Source organism: Eleginops maclovinus, chromosome 4 (genome assembly GCF_036324505.1).
Source record: "Eleginops maclovinus isolate JMC-PN-2008 ecotype Puerto Natales chromosome 4, JC_Emac_rtc_rv5, whole genome shotgun sequence".
NCBI classification, from domain to species: Eukaryota; Metazoa; Chordata; class Actinopteri; order Perciformes; family Eleginopidae; genus Eleginops; species Eleginops maclovinus.
This window is the reverse complement of record NC_086352.1, coordinates 35,267,473-35,275,078: the sequence shown is the minus strand read 5'-3', so window position 1 is coordinate 35,275,078 and position 7,606 is coordinate 35,267,473. Positions and strand designations below refer to the sequence as shown.

The 7,606-nt window shown below is 48.4% G+C and overlaps 1 pseudogene; it reads right to left on the bottom strand.

Annotated features, from left to right (window-relative positions):
• Positions 1-2,084: 2,084 nt before the first annotated feature.
• On the bottom strand, positions 2,085-7,248 carry LOC134863099 (uncharacterized; annotated as a pseudogene).
• Between the last annotated feature and the right edge of the window lie 358 nt (positions 7,249-7,606).

Sequence of the window (7,606 nt, the reverse complement as noted above, 5' to 3'; positions counted from 1 at the left end):
CTGACTAATGTGTGTGCTCCTTTCTGTGGAGATCTATTGTCCAGCACTGGGTTGGAAACATTGGAACATTTCTTCAGTTTGCTCAGAATACAGGAAACACAATGCAGAAATACTGAGGGATAAAGAACAGCACACACAGCAATATCCTGACCACAGGTTAAATGGAAGAATACAAATATTGTCTACCTTCATGTCGGCATTTTGACACACTAGTTTGGGTCTCCCCCCATTTCTCCTTGTCAGTGGCGCCAGGAGCGTTAGTAGCACCAAAGTCCAAATTAGTCTGCTTTTTGACAAACGAATGGCCCTCTGGACCGTAAAGTGACTCTAAAAGTCTTACAAGTTCAATAGTGAGCTGCAAAAAATGTTAACTAGTTAAAAATGAAGCAAATGAGCTAACTAGTTAACTAGTGGAGGTTCATCTTCTTCTGCACTAGAAGCAGAAGAAGATGAACCTCCACTTGGTCCATTTTATGTTTCTTCTCCTGTCACTTGCTGTTCTGGTATTTTTCCACTCCAGGGGAAAACCACTGCCACTGAACTCACCTTGACTTCTGCAGCTGCTGGGTGCATGGTACGATAGTGTGAATAGCTAATGCAGTGTAATAAAGTAGCAGAATGCAGTTCCTTCCTTATGTCTTGCTCACCATTAACTCAATCATGAAGCTCACTTCTCTTCATAGTTTAAGACGCTTTTGGTATCATATTATATATAAACATTTAGTTATGAGCAAGCGTTCATATCCTCAATAATATCCTTCAATTTCCTTTATCCTGTAATATGACATCATTGCTTTAAACTCCCCACACTGAGCTCTGATTGGTCAGCAGGCTGTGAGCTCTGATTGGTCAGCAGGCTGTGAGCTCTGATTGGTCAGCAGGCGGTGCTGCTGAGGGGCAGGTTAGGTGGTCAGCATAAGATACCGTGGAGATCTACCCGGGTAAGAAGTGAACCAGCGTCGTAGGACCGGAAACCCAGAGTTACTCTGAAGTTAACCGCAAATCCTGTTTCGTTGACAGGCCATTGTTTACAGTTAAACATCTTTACCAATATGTATTTATTACCACGATTAAGTTTTGTACCTTATTATATCGGATCAATAACTCTAATACGGCAGTGGGGCAGTGGTTCAGTATGCAGGGCCCTGGACTTTGGACCGAAGGGACGCCGGTTCATGACCCGATAGGAAAAAGAATATACGGAATGTGGACTAGTAGTGGAGAGGAGCCAGATCACCTCCTGGGTCACTGCCAAGGTGCCCTTGAGCAAGGCACCCAACCCCCAACTGCTCCCTGGTGCCGGCTAGATTGACTGCCTCTCTGCTCTGGATCCTCCCAAAATGCATATATGTGTGTATTGTCTGTAACTTTGCTCTGAGTTTGTCTTCAAAGAGACTTTGTCTGAGAGCGTTTCCAAGAGAACCCAGAGCTTTGATTACAGGGAGAACGTTATCCACCCCCCCCCCCCCCCCCCCCCACCCCCCCCCCACCCCCCCCCCCAAACACAGGAAACAACCAAGCGCAGGATTATGGGCTGCCTGCAGACACTTGTTGAGATGGACACGGGTCAACAGGTAACCCTCTCAGACCTGAAAGATCAACAGGGAAGATACTTTTGCTATTTCTGTTGACGGGCTTTTTCAACTGACAGATGAGTGTATTGGTTCCCACTGGAACAATCCTATCTTATCTGCTCTGCCGGGCCTTTCCCTCCTCACCTCTCTATACTGTATTTACAGGCAGTGGTGAGAAGATTTACTCTAGTACTGTACTTTACCCTTGTGTGGTGTTCATATTGTTGTTACTCAGCCAGTGTTTGTGGGTCTGGTGGACCCGTAGCATTTTGTGGTTTTTAATGCCTCACAATCAAGCACTTTTATGTTAAAATACTCAACAGATGTTTACTTAATTTAGTCAATATTTGCCCTTTACCTTTGTTCGATCACATTTATAACTTATTATTTAAAACGTAATAAAGAAAATCAATTAAAATCAAGATATGAGTGGAAACAAATTTACAAGTGAAGCAAGGTTTTTCAAAACAATTGACTTTTATTTCTTTGAACTCAAGAAATTTAACCCATTCAGGTGCACAACACAAGCTGAACACATGAACACATAGAGTAAACATATCAGTCAAGACAACACATCAGCCCCATTGAACACATGGCCTTTAGCCACTAGCCTATACAACACATGAGGGGCAGAGTTTTACTGTGTGTGTGTTGCAGATATACTTTTTGCACTTGATGCATGTATATTGTGTTTTTCTGTCCATCTTGGGTCCGCACACTTCGCACCGCTTCTTCTTGTTGCTGGTGTTCACAACCTAGAATAATGAAAAGATCAGGAATTTTTCTAACACCTCTCTCTCTCTCACAAGACATGAGTGCCAGACATGTACTGCAACAGCATCACACACTTACTTCAGCTTCTGCAGATTGTGGTTCTGTAGGTTGGGTGGATAGGGCACCAGCATTATACTCCTGAATCCTCCTCACAATGGCTGCAGAGGCTGGGGTTCTGGGGACATGTTGTCTTTCCTCGATTTGTGGTCTCACCAATGCCTTTCCCAGATCCTCAAGAAAGAGGCGTCTCTTCTGGAGCTTCCCTCTGTTCCACTCTGGGTTCAGTGCCATCCAAATGACAAAGGCGTTGTTTGCTGAGATGTCCAACATGTCAAAGAATATCACCAGTGGCCAGCGTAGAGTCCTCCGTTTGCAGCTGTAGGCCGTCACCAGCTTGTCCATGTTGTCTACCCCTCCTTTTGTGGCATTATAATCCATGATGATCTCTGGTTTGTGATGTTCCTGGTCACAGATTCTTCCATCCCCGTGCAGTGTACTCATGAGTACCACATTCCTGCCTTTCTTTGGCACATAGGATACCAGGGATGTGTCAGCCGTGTAGGCAAACTTGGAAGACTTGACAGGCCTGTTCTTTGAAGTCAGCAGTTGAGGTGGGAGCTCTGACTTGTTTTTCCGTATTGTTCCCACCATGGTCAGCTTCCTCTTTAGGAGCTCCTGTCCCAGCTTGTGCGAGGTAAAAAAATTCTCGCATGTGATGTTGTGTCCACTGAGTCCCTGAGACATGTCCAGGACAACTCTCATTCCTTGGTTTTTCTCGGGGGCTCCTCCATCAGCTTTCCCTGTGTAGACTTGTAAGTTCCAAGCATATGAGGAAGTGGCATCACAGGCAGCCCAGATCTTTATACCATACTTTGCAGGTTTAGATGGTATATACTGCCGAAAGGGGCAGCGGCCCCTAAATGGCATCAGCTGTTCATCAATGGTGACATTTGGCCCAGGGTTGTACAGCAGGGGGAGGCGGCTCACCCACTTGTCCCACACTGTCCTGATGGCAGCTAGTTTGTCTCTCTGCCGTCGAGCTGGTCTGTCATCTCAGTTGTCAAAGCGGATAATCCTGGAAATTATGTGAAAGTTTTCCAGAGACATTGTTGCATGGAAAATTTCTCTGCCAGTTTCTGCATCCCACAGGGATTCTGCGGATTCCCCTTTGGACCTGAAAACTCCAGCAAGGATAAAAACCCCGAAGTAGGCATGTAAATGGGTTTGGTCCATTTCCTTCCACCTCTCTCCAAAAACACGTCTTCCTTCTAAATTAGTGCAGTCAAGAATAATTTTCTGGATGGAATCTGTGAAAAGCTCAAAAGAAGACTTGATGTCCTGTGTGTGAGTAACTGCCATCCGTGTTGGCCCTGGTTGCATCCTTATCACATTGGCAGCCTTGCGGTGTGGCTCCTTTCTTGGGCGAGAAGACCATTCAATTTCAGAAATTTTTGACATCCATATTTCCTCACTTGCTCCATGCTGACTGTCTTGTTCTGGTCCTGGGGCTGGCTGCTGACGGCTTGGTCCTGGGGCTGACTGCTGACGGCCTGGTCCTGTGGCTGGCTGCTGACGGCCTGGTCCTGTGGCTGGCTGCTGACGGCCTGGTCCTGGGGCTGGCTGCTCACGGCCTGGTCCTGTGGCTGGCTGCTCACGGCCTGGTCCTGTGGCTGGCTGCTGACGGCCTGGTCCTGGGGCTGGCTGCTGACGGCCTCGTCCTGTGGCTGGCTGCTCACGGCCTGGTCCTGGGGCTGGCTTCTGACGGCCTGGTCCTGGGGCTGGCTTCTGACGGCCTCGTCCTGTGGCTGGCTGCTCACGGCCTGGTCCTGTGGCTGGCTGCTCACTGCCTGGTCCTGTGGCTGGCTGCTGACGGCCTGGTCCTGGGGCTGGCTGCTGACGGCCTCGTCAGGTGGCTGGCTGCTCACGGCCTGGTCCTGTGGCTGGCTGCTCACGGCCTGGTCCTGTGGCTGGCTGCTGACGGCCTGGTCCTGGGGCTGGCTGCTGACGGCCTCGTCCTGTGGCTGGCTGCTCACGGTCTGGTCCTGGGGCTGGCTTCTGACGGCCTGGTCCTGTGGCTGGCTGCTCACGGCCTGGTCCTGTGGCTGGATGCTCACGGCCTGGTCCTGTGGCTGGCTGCTCACGGCCTGGTCCTGTGGCTGGCTGCTGACGGCCTGGTCCTGTGGCTGGCTGCTGACGGCCTGGTCCTGTGGCTCGTCTTTGTTTTGGAACTGGCTGATGCTCAATCTCATCATCTTCTTCAGAGTCACTGTCAGACTCTGAATTTTCAGAAATGTGATCCTCAAATTCTGAAACCTCTTCTTCTGAATCCTCTGCCTCTACATCATCATCAAAAACTTCTCTCTCTTCCAAAATCATTTCCAGGGCCCTCTGCGCAGAGATCCTTTTGGCCATCTTGATCGGTTGGGATAAGAAACCACACTGGCAAAGCTATATTTATAGTGTCCCGCCTCCAATTTGTAGCAGATAGAGTGTGAGAAAATAAAGATTCCCACAAGAAAGAGGGTCAAATGTGCGGGAAAACAAGAGTAGACAGTGTTGATGCTTGAATTTTGCAACAATATTGCAACCTTGTGTGGGAACCCTAACATTTACAGTCACTCTTTCTCTCTCTCTCTGTCACTCTCTCTCAATCACACACACACACACACACACACACACACACACACACACACACACAGGTCAGAAGATCAATTTCCACACTTCTATTAGCCCTGGGTCCAGTGGACCCGGACATCTTATATAATAGAAATGTGTAGGGGGGGTGTACGGTGTGTGGTCATTAAAAATGTATTCTGATATATGTTCTTCACAGAAAATGAGTGAAAGCCAGTGAGTCTGAGTTTGAAAAATTGATTAATTGTATAATTTTTCTTTTAATAAAAAATGAAAATGGGTCCCACAGACCCGAACACCACACAATGGTTAAGTACAATTTTGAGGAACTTTAGCTGTTGACGTTCAAGTAAGCCCTCTGGGGAGCCACTCATGAGTCTTCTCGCTTTTGTTTTTACAGACCAACGCCTCAAACATTGAGTCTTTTTATATTGTTGTGAAAAGGCAGTGAAGTAAACTTTCATATCTCCATTACATTATAATATTATTGATAGCTGCTGAAACAGAAAGTTCCTAATGAGCCTTCTTGATTATTACAAACTACCTAAGTTGTTTATTATTTTATTAGGGATATACCTCTTTTGTTTGATTTGATTTTGACTATTGTAAAGGCCTGTTTCCTTTGTTATCTGTGTCACAATGTTGTTATTTTATTTTGAGAAAACATCACACGAATAACATCACCACCATCCGAGGCCAAGCACATCAACAACTGTAAGTAAAACAAATAAACAATAGAAAGGCGTCAGGAAATGTCTGTTCATGGCATCTAGTGGCTTGTTTGAAAAATAGAGAAGGAAGTCATGACAGTCAGCTTCAGAGTCCTGACTGATGCTGAATGCTTTACATCCCATAATATCGTCTCTGCAAACTCTACGTCTGACTGCCTCGGCTATCAGCTGCATTACAGGAAATAACTATAGTCATTAGTCTAGAAACAAAAAACATGACAGGAAAAAAACAGATGGTAACATTCTTCTGTAAAATCCCATCCATCCATCCATCCATCCATCCATCCATCCATCCATTCATCCATCCATCCATCCATCCATCCATCCATCCATCCATCCATCCATCCATCCATCCATCCATCCATCCATCCATCCATCCATCCATCCATCCATCCATCTTCTCCCGCTTTTCCGTCAGGGTCGCGGAAGTAACAGCTCCAGCAGAGAGCCCCAAACTTTCCTTTCCCTGGCCACATCAGCCAGCTCTGACAGGGGGATTTCAAGGCGCTCCCAGGCCAGCGAAGAGATATAATCCCTCCACCTGGTCCTAGGTCTACCCCGCAGTCTCTTCCCACCTGGAACACCTCCCTAGGGAGGCGCCCAGGTGGGATCCTCACTAGGTCACCTCAACTGTCTCCTTTCAATGCGAAGGAGCAGCGGTTCTACTCTGAGTCCCTCCCGGATGACTGAACTTGTCACCTTATCCCTAAGGGAGATGCCAGCCACCCTGCGGAGAAATCCCATTTTGGCCGCTTGTATCCGCAATCTCGTTCTTTCATGACCCATCCTTCATGACCATAGGTGAGGGTAGGAACAAAGATGGCCCGGTAGACAGAGAGCTTTGCCTTCGGTACTGTTTCCGACTTCCACGCAATGTTGATGAGATTTGTCAACCATGACAGTCCCTCAACACCCAGAGCCTTCAGCATTTCTGGGCGGATCTCATCCACCCCCGGGGCTTGTGGAGCTGTTTGACTACCTCAGTGACTTCCCCCAGTGAGATTTGAATTGATCCCCCCTTCATACTCCAGCTCCGCCTCTAACATGGCTGAGGCTGCTGCCCTCCGTCGATACCTTGCAACTGCGTCAGGAGTACCAAGGGATAACATATCCCGGAAGGCCTCCTTCTTCAGTCGGACAGCTTCCCTGACCACCGGTGTCCACCAGGAGGTTCGAGGGTTACCGCCCCTTGAGGCACCTAAGACCTTGAGACCACAGCCCCCCGCCGCAGCTTCAGCAATGGAGGCTTTGAACACCGCCCACTCTGGTTCAATGTCCCCAGCCTCCACAGGGATGACTGAAGAGCTCCGCCAGAGGTGTGAGTTGAAGGCCTCCTGGACTTGGGACTCCTCCAGACGTTCCCAGTTCACCCGCACTACACGTTTGAGCTTACCAGGTCTGTCCAGAGGCTTCACCCGCCACTCGATCCAACTCACCACCAGATGGTGATCAGTTGACAACTCCGCCCTTCTCTTCACCCGAATGTCCAAAACATGCAGCCTCAGGTCCGATGATACGATAACAAAATCGATCATGGACCTTCTGCCTAGGGTGCTCTGGTACCACGTACACTTATGAGCATCCTTATGTTCGCACATGGTGTTTGTTATGGCCAATCCATGACTAGCACAGAAGTCCAGTAACAAACCACCACTCCGGTTCAGATCAGGGGGGCCGTTCCTCCCAATCACGCCCCTCCAAGTGTCTCCATCATTGCCCACGTGTGCGTTGAAGTCTCCCAGCAAGACTAAGGAGTCCCCTTCAGGAGCCCCATACTGGACTCTTTTCAGGGTCTCCTAGAAGGCAGAATACTCTGAAATGCTGTTTGGTGCATAAGCACACACAACAGTCAGAGTTTTCCCCCCCATGACCCGCAGGCGTAGGGAGGCGAAC